The sequence below is a fragment of the Leuciscus leuciscus genome (genome assembly GCF_965113295.1).
Source record: "Leuciscus leuciscus genome assembly, chromosome: 23".
NCBI lineage: Eukaryota > Metazoa > Chordata > Actinopteri > Cypriniformes > Leuciscidae > Leuciscus > Leuciscus leuciscus.
The window spans coordinates 19,846,179-19,861,904 of NC_138747.1; the positions used below are offsets into that span (position 1 = coordinate 19,846,179).

The 15,726-nt window shown below is 37.3% G+C and overlaps 1 long non-coding RNA gene across 1 annotated transcript; it reads right to left on the reverse strand.

Moving 5' to 3' along the window:
* Nucleotides 1-1,374: 1,374 nt before the first annotated feature.
* On the reverse strand, nucleotides 1,375-2,988 carry LOC309487452. Its single transcript, XR_014201856.1, has 3 exons — nucleotides 2,684-2,988; nucleotides 1,982-2,058; nucleotides 1,375-1,551 (listed from the first exon to the last, which is right to left on the reverse strand). It is a non-coding gene; the product is annotated as an uncharacterized lncRNA (long non-coding RNA).
* Nucleotides 2,989-15,726: the final 12,738 nt, after the last annotated feature.

Consider the following 15,726-nt stretch of genomic DNA (forward strand, 5'->3'; position numbering starts at 1 on the left):
TTCTAGCAGTTCATTTATTTCACGTCTGTATTTGATGCATGCATCCTCAATATCAAGAACACATCCAGGTATTTCCACACAACCTCGGTACTTGCGTTCTTTCGGCAGGTGATGGTGACTTATAACGAGAATACAAGATCGCTAGAACGCATAAAGGGGCTATTCACATAGCAAGGTTTAGAGACGCGTTTTTTGAAATGTAGAAATTATTTGAACTTTAATGTTGTGTTTATAGAATGCCGTGCCATGCATGAAATTGCAAGTACAATGGTCAAACATTGTCTAGCTCAGGGGTGCCCAAACCTCTTCCTGGAGATCTACCTACCTTCAGAGTTCTACGGTGGCCGAGAGAGCTCCACACGCTGCAACTGAAGAAAACACATGTAAATAGAAAAAACAAAAACTGTCTCAGTTTGAGAACACGTGCTGCAAATAATGCAACTAAAAACAGAATCACATGCTGCAAATACTCACAATGCAACCAAATGCAGAAATGCCTGCAAATACTCACAATGCACATACGATCAGGATGCTAAAATAAACAAAAAAAACTCATCTTTCAGGTCATCAAAAACACCACTGATGAGTAGACATTGAACAATAAGCATGTCCCATCACTTGTTGGGGTCCCCTTGAAACATTTCCATTGTGGTTTGTGATTATTTGCAGTGCGTTTCTGTATTAGGTTGCATTGTGAGTATTTGTAGTGCGTTTCTGTATTTGGTTGCACACACCCCTCCCTTCATTGCCTACAGTTACACATACAAGCATGAGTTCGTTGTTAGTCGTCAGCAGCACACACTCTAGTCTAAACCAATGTTACTCATGTATGGAGCAGAAACAACACAACCTCGACGTCCGACTTCAGGCCTTCCCACAAAGGTCTCTCTGGCGCTGGAAAGCTTTTCTAACATTAATGCAGGTCCTAAAGCTCTTGCCTGGTCATAACCCTTCTTTTTCCAGTGAAATTTCTCTGATCTTTACTCTTTTGTACACTCTAAAAACTCATGGGTCAAAAATAACCCATAATGGGTTATTTTTGACCCAACTCCTGGGTTAAAAAGGGACCAACTAATTTATGGGTTATTTCAACTCAGAAAATTGGGTTATGCTTTTTGACCCAAATTATGGGTTAAATACCTGACCCAAATGTTGGGTTTAAAAAACCCAACATCTGGGTAGAAATAACCCAAAAATTAGTTGATCATTTTTTAACCCAGGAGTTGGGTCAAAAATAACCTAACTTGGGTCACTATCCCAGTATGCCTTATTTCAGAAAATAAAACTTTGTTTTACATTATATTACACACTTCAAGCACTTTTACATTTTTATTGCATTAAATAAAAATCTATAAGAAAAAACACACACTTGGACATGTTTATTTTCATATTTATTTTAGGTCACACTGTAATAACAATATTAGAAATAAAAAATAGAAAAATAAACAACAATTCTCAGAAGAGCCTCGGGAATTTAAGCCTGGGGCCAACTTTGGGCACAAGATTTTTGATAGTGTCCTCATCAAAGAGAAGAAATGCCTCCTCATCTATCTGAAAGACAGAAAACAAGACAACATGAGTATTGTTAATAAGTCGAGACAATTGTGAACCACTCACCAGACACTCTTTCATTATCAAGCTAACAAATAATCACTTTTAAGGTAATGCAGTGGCTTCTTTTTTATTTATTTATTTTTTACATGGCCCAAATTGCTAGTTAACTAATGTGGTAATCTAGTTAATTACCCATTTTGTGTGAATGACATATTTTCTTTCATTAAAAAGTGTAATGACAGCCCATTCTTATGCATAACAGCTTAAAGACAAGGCACAATAATATTTTAGGGTTGTACATACCCCACTGTCGAAGAAGTTGTGACTTTCACAAAATCTTGCACTGACACATTTAAGTCTTATAAAAAATAAATAAAAATGTAGGTATAGAGAGATGATATAAGGGCAATAAGAGTAAAATGCCCACCTCTAAAATTCTCTGTCAGCTCAGACAGCTGCCACTCAGTTAGCTTATCAGCGACAAAACTGTCCATTCAAAATGACCTGGAGAAAACATAGCAATATAGAGGTTAGCAACAATTTGAAGACTTGACCCGCTTCTTTAACTCTCACTACTTCAGCCAGTAGAGCACTGTATAATATGATAAGCACGGCACAGCTGGTAAACATAACTCAACTATTGTGTTGCCTCGTCGCTCTGTAGCCGCGGCTATGGGGCTCGCACACCGGACGAGAAGCGCCGCGTCGCGTCTAGGACAACTCGAGGTATCGCTCACCGGGACGTGCACTCTCTCAAGGGGCTCGCACACCGGACGCGAAGCGCAGCGCCTCGTCTTTAAAATTCGAACACATTATTCTCTATGAGTGTAACGGACACACACACACACACACACACACACCGGCGATCTGTCCGCGGCACCCAGCAACGGCTCAGGACCGTGTTCAAAATCGCGTCCGGTGTGCGATAACGTTACCTCGAGTTGTCCTAGACCTAGATGTTGTCGTGATAGCCGCGGCTACATGCCAACCACAGAATTACCACGTCTAACGCTAGTCTCAACGTAGCAACGTATTTTTTTAATTTTTTTAGCAAATGGTGCTAAACTAGCAACAGGGACATGGACACAGAAAAGTTAACATTACATCAACACTGAAAATACTCTCTTACCTTGAATATAGATGAAGTTGCACCGATGAAGCACAGGCCAAAACGGATCGAGCGCGAAGCGACGGTTATTTCAAACGACTGTTGTGAGAAAATTCCAGAACAACTGCGAGAGAACCCTATAACCCAGAACATGGGTTACTCTTTGAAAAATAACCCAGAAACCCAAACAACCCATAAATTGGGTCAAAATATTAGCCCTATAACCCAGAAAATGGTTACTCTCTGAAAAAATAACCCATAATTTTAACCCAACACAAATAACCCAGAAAATGGGTTGAAGAAATAACCCAGGAGTTTTTAGAGTGTAATGTCTCTCAGTAGCGGTGTAACGATACCCTCATGTCACGATTCGATACATATCACTGAACTCACGATACAATATTGTTGCGATACTCCAAGACATATGGCAAAAGGTTAACAAAAAATGTACTGTCGATTAAAATGCTAAATTTGGTATTACATTGGGGGTAGAAATGAATAGGCCTGGACTTTGTGCTGGTGACCCAATGCACAGGACAATGGTGACACCAGAATAAAAATATTAATGATTCTGAAGCTGAAAATACAGAATTATTTTAGACGAATATGTGTGCACTCTGTCACTGACTAGATATATTTAAAATAATGTAGGACACTTTTTACTGGTAACATAAGACATTTGGCATTATCAGGACACACAAATATTCCATTGCATTATTATACATTATATTCTACATTATATATAGTAGTTTAATGTAGTACTGACACTAAAACTCTGTAAACGTGAATTTTTTTCTCACAGAGTAATTCTCATTTTGGGTGAACACAATACAGATTGTCACTTTCCACGATACATTTTGTTGCATTTTTGTATTACACCCAAGGGCGTAGGTTTGGCCTCAGCTTTGGTGGGGACATCCCCCTCCCCCTCCCCCTGGAATGAGTTTTCTATATGTAATTAAATAATGAACAAATGAATAAAATACACACGTATCATAGTATGCATTCAACACAACAAATCCATTATTATTATCTATTATTATTATCCATGATTACAGTATTCCATTAATACTAAAATTGTATCTACTATTCTATATCAAATTCTATTGATATATTCTATTCTTAAATATTAAATTCTTAGGCTACACTCACTCACAAATACATTACATAAATAGAATGTAGAAACGAAAAATGTCTCAGATCCACTGTTTATGTTGACTGCAAGATTCTAAGTTAAGGTCAGCTAATTAACATTCAGTGACTTGCTAACGTAGCATTCTATCATGATAGCGTGACTTCTATGAGTCTATCAGTGCTGCACAGCCTAATCAATACTCTTAACCTTAGTTGAAAGATTGCTGCTGCTAGGTTTAACTGTAACAACATGGTAACACATACTATCACCAATCAATACTATTTTCCACAGTAGAATCTGCATTTGAAAGCCTGGTCAGTCACTACTACTGCTAGTTTATTTGTGTGGCTAGTTATTTTGCCTACTTACACTCTGCTTTATGAAAAAGCTTCGTATGTCCCCTTTCTTCTTCTTGGGTGGCATAGCTGATCTATCTACAAAGTACAAAAAGTGGCAAAAAACGGAATATTAAAATGTTTTACTCTGGCCTTTGTATGTGGCAGAGAGACAGCCCTGGTAACTTACGGTACGTTCACACGGGGCGTCAGCGTCAACGCTTGACGGAAGGCGTGGCTGAAGTTTGGCACTGACGCCATGGTCATAGCAGCGTCAGCCAATGAAATTTAAAATGTATCCTCAGTTTGCTGCTCTTGAACAGGATGAACGTGATTGGCTGCCGCCTGGCTACTGTATTTGCATAGAGCGATCCTATTGGCTGACGCTTCCGTCTGCGGCGCTTCACTGGCGTTGCTCGCGGCAGAAGTTGAAAAATTCTCAACTTCTGCCGCGAGCAACGCCAGTGAAGCGCCGCCGACGGATCCACAATTCTTTTCGGCAACGCTTGACGTCACCCATTCAAAGTCAATGGGAAGCGTTGACGCTCACGCCCCGTGTGAACGTACCGTTAAGCCGCTTGTCCACCAGCGTCTCGATTTCTGACGCGACGCCAAAGCCCATTCATTTCCTATGGAACTACGTCAGGCAGCAAAAACGCCCCCGCAAAGCATGATGGGTCGCGTCGCGTCGATTTGGTCAACAGCGGCGCTGCAAAAAAGTATCTCGGTGGATACTTTATGCAAATGAGAGCGTCAAAACGCGGGGCAGCAGCCAATGGAAACTCGGCGGCGAGAATTTGTGTATGGCCGTTGCTATGGTTTCATATTTTTTTTTACATTTTTCCCGGCGCGAAAAGCAGCGAAAACGTCACAGGCGTCGCGTCGGAACAAAAATTGATCGGACGCTGGTGGACAAGCGGCTTTAAGCCTTGTTTATACTCGACGCAGCCGCAAGATCGCGAGGCGCGCGCGGCAAAAATGACGTCATTGCGGAGTGGGCGGTCTCGCGCGTTGGGTTCGCAAGACCCAATTTCGCCTGGCGGTGTGCACGGCACTTTTTGTAACATCGCGCGCGGCGCCGCATCCGAAGATGACCGATTTCGAGGCGACTTTGTCCGAGCTGGTACGTCTGTACCAGCATGTTTATGATCCTTCCATGCGGGACCATAGAGACAGTCAGATGGCACAGAATTCCTGGAGGGAAATTGTGAAGACGTTGGGGAAGGAAGACGTATTTTGTCGAAAAGTTTGGAAAAATCTTCGAGACAAATTTGTCAAAGCCAAGTTTTAGCTGACATGCTTGCAAAAGTGGACCCAAGGAAGAAGCTTGATGTAAAGTTCAAGCTGAATCAGGTCCTTTTTGATGCACTGAGGGACAACGATGCATAGACTTTGTTTGCCATTACACACATTACAAAGTACTTAGAATTTTAAATAATACACAATAGATAATTTTTTTTAATTCATTTACAAAAGAGATTTGTATTTATAGTTTGCTGTGAAATAAAAACAAAAACTAAAGATTTTATTTTGTGTTTGCATTTATAAATGTCTTCATAAATAAAAGTGAGGCAGTACACTGATGGTAACAGACAGTGATTAACCTCATTCTTTTGTCTCTATACACATAGAAACATTTACATTGATGGCGACCAATAAAAGCCTCTCATTTTGTGAATAGAAACACATTTCTATTAAGCACCCAGTTTGCACTTGTCTAAAGTAACTGCTTACATTTACAGTAGCAGAAGTTTGCCCTGCTGATAAAATTAAAGTTTAAACACTCTTCAATAAGGCTTCAGCTTGTAGTTTTGTATTACAAACTCAGTTACTGTAAATGCTATATTAACAAAAAATAAAAACTTATATTTTTATTAACATTGCCAAAGAGTAAAAAGGTAACGCATGTTTTTATGTTAGTTAATGCCACATGACTACATTAGTCAACATTTTAAGTGGATCTTAAAAGTTTATCAAAGTTGTCTTAAGACAGCAACAGGTATCATTCAAAAATAATTGTAGAATTTTGATGAAAGGTTTTGATCCACGCAAACTACTTCTTCACTGCTGTTTCCCGGTGGTTTAGAGGTAAATTACTCCGAGTCGCCCCCTGTCGTTTCAAAGAATAACACAACGGCGCGCGCGTCAAGTATAAATGCCTCGTCCGTCTGGAGAGGTGCGCGCGCGGTCTGCGGTGACTCGCGCTCTTGCGGCTGCGTCGAGTATAAACAAGGCTTTACCGTCGGCGTCGTCGGCGCGCGCGCACACACACACACACACACACACACACCACCCGCTCGCTCGCTGCCAGTGCAAGCACAAAAGTAGTCCCGGCCCGCGCGTGTAGCCTGTGACTGTCAGATACACCGCCGCCAATCAAATTACGGCGTTTCTTGTACTGTCGTTGTTTTGGCCGTTGGAATCGATCCAAATAGCAGCGCAAAGATCCAAAAAGGAGCTTGCTAAATATTGGTGGGGACAAATTTGTCATCTCAAAATATTGATTGGGACTAGTACCTAGCGTCCCCCCCTAAACCTACGCCCATGATTACACCCCTATCCCTCAGCCATCTCTTTATCAACAGTCATTCTTCAAATCTCCCTCTTGCTCACTCTCTCTCTCTCGTCGCCCAACATGAGTGCATACACCCCCTACAGCAGTATTGGCTACAGGTTTGTTGTGGTTCTTGGTCCGATCCACTTTTAACAGTGTTTTTCAGAAATCGCTTACTGCATCTTTAACCCATCTTTAGCTTCTTCAGTTGTGTTTGATCAGGGTTGAAGCCGAACTTTGCAGGAAGGTAGATCTTTAGGAATGTATTTGGGTACCCCTGGATTAGTGTATGTTTACATTCTTTTGAATGAAGAGCGCTTCTCGCTCGTGTGAGCGAACACACACTGGAACGTTAGGCCATATTGCAACGAGTGAATCGTGGCCGAGTGGTTGAACTTACATTACGACCATTTAGATGACACGGGTTCGAAACCCGAACTAACTTAGACTACTAATATTTTTATATTAGCCTATTAATGCATTGTATAGTCTATTGTTGATGCAGAGAGATTTGTCTATAGTTCTAAAACATAGTTTTTTGCTTATAGCCTATTTACAAAATAAAATCACCATGCCTTTCCATTTTACACCAAGGAACAAATATTATACAATGACTTTACTTCTGTAACCTATAATAATTCCAATCGTAATTTCAAAAGCAGTTCTGTTAAAAAAAAAAAAAAAAAATATATATATATATATAGCCTATATATATATATGACGTTTAAACGACAAACAATAAAATCAGAACCAGTATTCTATTGCGTTCATGGTTCCAGTGGCAGTAATGCATCCACGGCTTTTCAAAATGTCACAAAGCGTTTTGAGATTGTTTTGAATGAAATATTGAAGTTTATAATTAAGTGTTTTGGCACACCACGACGAGTGGCAAACTCTTTGTTTTGTTTTGCAAACTCAGCTAGCCTGTGGGGGGTTTGGAGAAGGCAATAGTTGCTTTATCGTGGGGGTGCAGGACAGAGGTGTTAATGTTCCGTCTTTCATATGGAGAGTGTCGGAGCCAGCCTGAGCCTGATGAGCAGGCAAAGGCAAAATTCTAAGGATTAATCTCAAAATCTCCAAAAGTCCATAGCCTATGTACAGTAGGCCCTATATCTTATTAAATTTTATATTGTAGTTTTATTGATTGTATTTAAAGGTTTTCCACAAACAATTTCAATTTAGCAGCTCTTTAATTCGCAACCCACCTCGTTTTTATTGTAAGGTGAATTCAGCAAGGCATGTTGTATCTTTGAAGGAACAAAAGCTATTTGTTACAGTCTTTTCTTCGTGATTTTTGTGGATGACACACAGCCACATATACAGTATTATCAGCTGTATGGTGTTTTTTTACGCTGAAATGCTTAATTTCGAGAAAGACCCGCCGCGCGCAGTGAGGGAGACCAAACTTACTAAAAAAATATCCAGCGCGAGAGAGGCAAAGAAAAACGCCGGTTCTTAATTTATGTTGCTTTGAACTTTTTTCGTTTTGTACCGTTTTAATTTTTTAATTTAGCTGCAATTTCAAATTTAAAATGTTGCAAGAATAAGATTCTGTGTTTCTTATTTTGCATCACAAAGGGAATAAACTATCGATGCAACCCTGTTTAAATAAATAAACTGTCCCGACACTTTATTCATACCTTGAAATGTGCGATGGGTTTTCAAACTTAATTAATTTTCTTTTACATTTTCATTGTTTATTTTTTAATTGAAAGAAATACTGTATTGAAAGTATTTTTCTGATTTGTTCGATCTGTTTTGAAAAATGTCTTCCGTTGCTATGGCCGGGTATCACTGTCAGTCATCTCAATCTCGTGAATGATTCACACACACACACAAAAATAATTTATCAGATTTATATTTTTACATATTCAATCAGTCTCATTTTTGTTCAAATAATGAAATATATATATATATATATATATATATATATATTATAAACAGATAGGAAACGTACCTTTTAAAATGCCGCAGTTGCTGCTGTTTTGCCCTGTCACTTGCGCCACGGTATAGCCTAGTCATTTCGCGAACGACTTTGAAATTCGACTGGTTTATTTTTTCTGCGGCAGTAATAGGCATTGTGGTTGATTATTTATTAAAGAATTCAATTGATAATCATAACAACAAGTAAGCCTATTTAATTCTGAATATAACAAAGAATGCTTAAACCGACTAACATCGGTTAGTAGCCTAACTGCAAGTCCTGAAAATGTTTTAATTTTACGGTAAATTATTTTAATTTATTTCACTGTTATGTTTCAGTTAATAAATCTACAAACACATTAAAATAACACGAAGTAAATGACAAGTAACCTATTGACATAGCCTTTCTAAATTATAGAAAAACTGGGCACACAATGTTAACGTGTGTCTACTTTTTTAAATGTAATGAATTTGAATTCGTTTAACCACAAGATTTATCTTGAATTTATCTGTGACCTCAGCTCAGATTACTGCCGCGGCAGATTACGTCATAAAGAGAATAAACTGACACTTTTCAAAGTCTGTGATTACAGCGCCACTCAGCGGTAAAAGGCAGCAAATACACATCCCAATTTTGCCGCCGCGGGAACGGCGGCGGTAAAAGTCTCATTCTGGTTGTCCACCATCTGTACTGTGCAAAAGTCTTAGGCTTGTTAATATTTTCAACCCCCAAAAATGGTTTTAAGCCAGTTATTTATATATTTTGCTGTGTCGGTAGGAAATATCAGTTTACATTTGCAAACATTCCTTTTGCCATTAAAGGAGAAGTTCACTTTTGAAAAAACTTTTGCTGATAATTTACTCACCCCCATGTCATCCAAGATGTCCATGTCTTTCTTTCTTCAGTCGAAAAGAAATTAAGGTTTTTGATGAAAACATTCCAGGATTTTTCCACATATTATGGATTCCATTGGGACCCAAACGGTTCAAGGTCCAAATGACAGTTTCATTGCCGCTTCAAAGGGCTTTAAACGATACCAGACGATGAATAAGGGTCTTATCTAGCGAAACGATCGGTCATTTCAAAAATAAAATAAAAAGTTGACGTTTTATAAGCACAAATGTTCGCCTTGCTCTGTTCTGTGATGCGCGTTCGTGACGTCACGTAATACGCAATTACGTTGAAAAGGTCAAGTTTGATGTGTTTACAAATGTGCGGAAGGAGGACCATATAAACATTTTCAAATGTATTTGTGTCAGTTTATCGTTTAAAATGCCCATTTCGTGTGCGCATCCTGAGTGTTTTAATATTAAAAAGCCAAAAAGAACATTTTCTTCAATTTTTCAAGCGTGACCTTTTCAACGTAATTGCGTATTACGTGACGTCACGAACGCGCATCACAGAACAGAGCAAGCCGAACATTTGTGCTTATAAAACGTCAACTTTTTATTTTATTTTTGAAATGACCGATCGTTTCGCTAGATAAGACCCTTATTCATCGTCTGGTATCGTTTAAAGCCCTTTGAAGCGGCAATGAAACTGTCATTTGGACCTTGAACCGTTTGGGTCCCAATGGAATCCATAATATGTGAAAAAATCCTGGAATGTTTTCATCAAAAACCTTAATTTCTTTTCGACTGAAGAAAGAAAGACATGGACATCTTGGATGACATGGGGGTGAGTAAATTATCAGCAAAAGTTTTTTTAAAAGTGAACTTCTCCTTTAATTGTAGTAATCCAGTGAGATTTTTATATGCACAAGGAGTCTGACAACAGCCAATATGCTCCACACGGTCATCTGGGATTACATAAAGAAACTGAAAAAAATTGAGACAGACTGAATCCAGAAGAACTGTGGCAACGTTTCCAAGATGCTTGAAGAAACCTAGCTGCAAAGCTACCTGAAAAACGATGTGCACGTGTACCTGGACAAAAGCTGTTTTAAATGCAAATGGTGGTCACACCAAATATCGATTTAATTTAGTTAATAGAAGTTAATTGAAAAATAAAATCTATTTATGACACTATTTTTGAAAGCACGCACTTTACAGCATTTTTTTTACACAAGTGCCTCAAACATTTCATTGGATTATTATAACTAATGGCAAAAGGAATGTTTGGAAATATAAACTGATATTTCCTACTGACGCACTACAGCAAAAATATAAATAACTGGCTGAAATACATTGTATTGGGGTGAAAATGCTAACTTGCCTAAGACTTTTGCACATTACATTATATATATATATATATATATATATATATATATATATATATACTCTGCTTTTGTATAGTAAATAAGATATGGTCTTTTATTATGCTAGGATATTTGTAACATTGGATTCAGATATACCTTGATGCATATAAAAGGTAAGACAATAAGACATAAGACAACACTTTTCAGAAAAATGCCAATTTGAAAGAAATAATTCAGACCTCATATATTCCCTTGGTGGCAACTGCAGGAGGGAGGCAGGTTTTATAAGTGACATGCTATAAATCACAAATTTCCTTTAGATTATAGTGCAGGGGTGCAAAACTCAATTCCTGGAGGGCCACAGCCCAGCTGCGTTTAGTTCCATCCCTGCTCCAACACACACCTGTAACTTTCACCAGCTATTATAAACATCCTTGGCCTGATGTGCTCATGCAGTACCAGCAGAACTCAAAAGGGGTCGCACAACATCAGCAAAGATGCTCAGACTCACTGGAGGGCGTAGGTACTGTAAATCAGGTTCACAGATTCTGGTAGCCTACACGTTTCACCCATGATCAAATAATTGATGAAATGTAATAAGATGCAGTGAATCTTTTTATTAAGCTAAATAGAAGTCAAGCAGATGCTGATTTCTAATGTTTGTTTTTTTTCTTGGTGAAGAAGTCACAGGGTGCACTTCATGTTTACTTCGCCAAAAATATTTCAGAGAGTAAAAATGGCCTCCGCTGTTATGAATTGCTCCTAATCCACTGGAGAGAGTCCCATATATTATGATATTTGTCTGCATCATCCGAGTCTTTAAATGTGGGTGCGTTTGAGTATGGTTCAGTAATTTGATAGCACATCTGTCGATCCACAATCTCTTCAAACCGCTGCCTTTAACTCATGGAGCGCACTTTCATGTGTGTTTAATTCGCCAATTAGTCTCAATGACTTCACGTGTTTTTAAAAGCATCTTTGTGAAGGTCTCAGCTTTTAAAGGGCTAAAGTGAGATAAACCCTGGGATATTAAATTCAGCATACTGGCTGGTCATGGAATGGATCTGCAGGCTTTCCAGCACTTTTGTGCCAGCAGGCATTTAAAGTTTACAGCAGGGCTTCATATGGGACTTGATGACCTTCACAAACTGCATCAGAGGAGGCATGAGTACAGCTGCAGAGACATTTCAAATTCAGCCATGTCCTGTGTCGGAGACATTTACTCTTACAAGGAGTAAGGGCCCCAACATTTCTGTGGTACATGGACCTTTGAAATGTTAAAAACTAGTGCAAGATGTTGTATTTTTTTGAGTTGAGAGTGTTGAAAGTGTGTTGAGGGGTTGTTAAAATGCATTGCCTGCAGTTAGGAATACTATAGCAGATTATTTCACTGATCTTCACATACAAAACCAGGTGGATCATTTCTACTACGCACTGCATTTTCATGTGATTATAGTTATTAATAATGATCTTTTATTATAAAAAATGTTTTCACCCTGAAAATAATTTATTGGAAAGATCTAAATAATAAAATGCCTGAGCTTGTCTTAATACAAATATTTCCAAATAAATACAAAACAAAAAGGTTAAAAAGGCACTGCATAACATTAATGACCCATATTTGTAATTACAAACTTAAAAATAACAGCAAGACTAAGTGAGTAACACATCACCTGAAGCAAAACTCCTGTGGTGTGTGTGAGAAAGTGTTTATATATTTGTGTTTTCTCTCTCTCAGCTTACAAAGTGCTCAAGTAAAGCTTTTGCTGCCGTCCGGCAAAAGTACAGCTCCGTTTGAAGCTTTATTGGAAAGGTATGCTTGTTCCCTCAAGTATAGTTTTACACACATGGTGGTTGCTGGCGTGTGCGGCAGATCTTTCAGGAAAGAAAAAACAGATGTGGCCTCTTGTCTCTGTTAGCCACATCTCTCTTCAGGCCAATATACATTTCCAACTGATTGCTTTTAAGAAAGTGACCTATTACGCTGACAGATATATTTTTCAAACATTGTCCGGGCTTGTCAAAAGATTTCCACGAGGTAGTGTAATTTGTTTGTGAACAGTTTATTAGCAGCAGCGGTAACATTTCCTCTCAGAGCATCTATTAGGGCTTTCAGAGTTTGAATATGATCGCTGATGGATCTAATGCAGCAGTGAAGGAGGCAGATAAGAGAATGTCAGAATAAAACAAAGCCAAGTGAGCAGATCCAGTCATAGGGTCAAACTCCAGTGAGTCACGCTGCCCTCTGCTGGCAAACACTTAATCTTAGGCCAAGACCTGCAGCGAAAAACCAGTAAAACTAGTGTGAATCATATTTCTTGTGAAAGTGTAAACAAAGTGAACTAGGCTGGATATTTATTTCCATTGTAATATGTTTTGTAAAAAAAAAAAAAAAAGATAGCCTGCTTCTCTTCTTATTCAGAAAGCCAGTCAGTCACATAGACAGACACATGCTGTTTATCAGGGAATTTGAATAATATTTTATTTTATAATAGCCAAGCATGGCTTTTTTCCCTGCTAGTAGGCTATTTAAAAAAAAAAAAATTTTTTGGCATCTGTGTGTGCTGTGTCTCCTCCTATAACATCTGTATCCTGGGTATAATGATTTCACAATCCCCTCCACAAGTCATTAAGCACTCCATGCTCCATACATATATGCAGAACACACCCTGAATCTTTAATACATGAGCACCATTAATCTCTGTACCATCTTTAAAAGCAGAATTAAACTTTCATTTGTATTTTTCTTTCCTGTGTGTCTGTTGAGCCCCCAGCCTACTCTACTTTTTAAATATTAATCAGTGCTGAATCACACATTGTGGAGCGTCTCTCTCTCTCTCTCTCTCTCTCTCTCTCTCTCTCTCTCTCTCTGTTTTACACTAAAGACAGCAACAAGCACCAACAAGCACTGTAAATACAGAACAAACAGTAATATTGTAAAATATTATTGCACTTTAAAATCGGTTTTCTGTTTTAATATAATTTAAAATGTAATTTATTTCTGTGATGTCCAAGCTGAATTTGCAGCATCATTACTTCTCTCATTTGATGATTTAACATGGGTAACAAACTAATGATCATATAGGATCATCATCTGTTTTTGTCCTGGACATAAAATCTAGTTTTTAGGTTTTGGTTTAGTTTTAGGCTTGAGCTGTTATCAATTTCCTTACAATTTGTGGTATAGTTATTAGGTTTAGGGATAGGTTAAGGACTATATTTATTTGACGGGAATGTTGTTCCAAGAATATGTTCTACATTTGTGCCATAAAGAACTACAGCTCATTTCAGGGTACTTTTCAAATATGTGTTCCATTTCTAGACAGAAGCAAGAAATCAAGAAACTTTAAAGAAGTCAAAGATTAAAATATGAGAATTAAATTTATAAATTCTAACATGCCATTATGATATTAAATAATTTAGGTAATAATAAAGTAATTTTCCTGAGTGGAAATTACACTGTAAATTTCAATTTTACACAGAAAATGAATGTAAATGAAAATGAATGTAAATAATGCCAAACTGTTAACTGTAAATTACTTCAAAGGCAATATACATTTTCCAAAAAAACGAAAACAATTTTTTTTAGAATTAATAATTAACTCAGTATATCTGTCCCAGTATATAAAGTACTGGTCAAAAGTTTGGAAACATTAATATTTTTAAATCATTTTGAAATAAATCCCTTAAGCTCACAAACATACAGTACAAACAGTAATATTGTGAAATAGTATTACACTTTAAAATAGCAGTTTTCTGTTTAATATAATTTAAAATGTAATTTATTTCTGTGATGTCAAAGCTGAATTTGCAGCATTATTACTCCAGTCTTCAATGTCACATGATCCTTCAGAAACAGTAAAATGCTGATTTTCTGCTCAATTATTATAAATTATTATTGGTGCTAATGATTAATAATGGTTCTTTTTTTTTTTATGAATGTTGAAAAACATTTTTGCATGCTTAATATTTTTTGTGGAGATACATTTGTATCCAGATTCTTTGATGAATAGAAAGTTCAAAATAACAGCATTTATTTGAAATATAAATCTTTTGTAACAATATAAATGTCTTTACTATCTCTTTTGATCAATTTAATGTGTCCTTGCTGAATAAAAGTATTATTTTACTTACACCAAACCTTTGAATGGCAGTGTATCTTGGTTTGAAAAAAAAAAAAAAAAAAAAAAAAAAAAAGCAGCACAACTGTTTTCAACATTGATAATAATAATGAATGCATGTTAGAATGATTTCTGAAGCTGATGAGTGGAGTTGATGCTGAAAATTAAGCTTTACCATCATAGAAATATATTACTTTTAAAACATTAAAATAGTTATTTTAAATTGCAATACTATTTCACAATATTACTGTTTTACTGTATGTTTAATCAAATAAATACCGCTTTGGTGAGCAGAAGAGACTTCTTTCAGAAACATTAAAAAATCGTAATGTTTCCAGACACTTGACTGGTACTGTATTTATCAGTGCATTTTACAATTAATTTGCAAACTATGCAATTCTTTTTTTTACATTTATAACTAAAAATGTATTGTTATAATTGAATGACCATTAGGAACAGTAACATGTAAAAGTGAGGTAAAAACCGCACCGTAATGCGTGTAATATTGTCCCTGAATTTGTACGGTAAAGATCTGGTAAGCACAGCTGGCATTTAGTTTTTACCGCAAATTTACAAAAAAAATGTCATTTATAGTGCTCATCTTACAAACAACAAAATTTAAACATGTCACACAACCCACACAATCTTGCACTTATCATTATTTATCTAATGCGAGCTGTAATTAAGTTTAATTTCATATAATGGCCTTCTTAACGGGCAATATCTCCAAAGTTTCAGTGTGTAGGTCCGGGCGGTCCCTCTTCAAGCAGCTCCGCCCCGCAGTCGAGGAGACAGCGA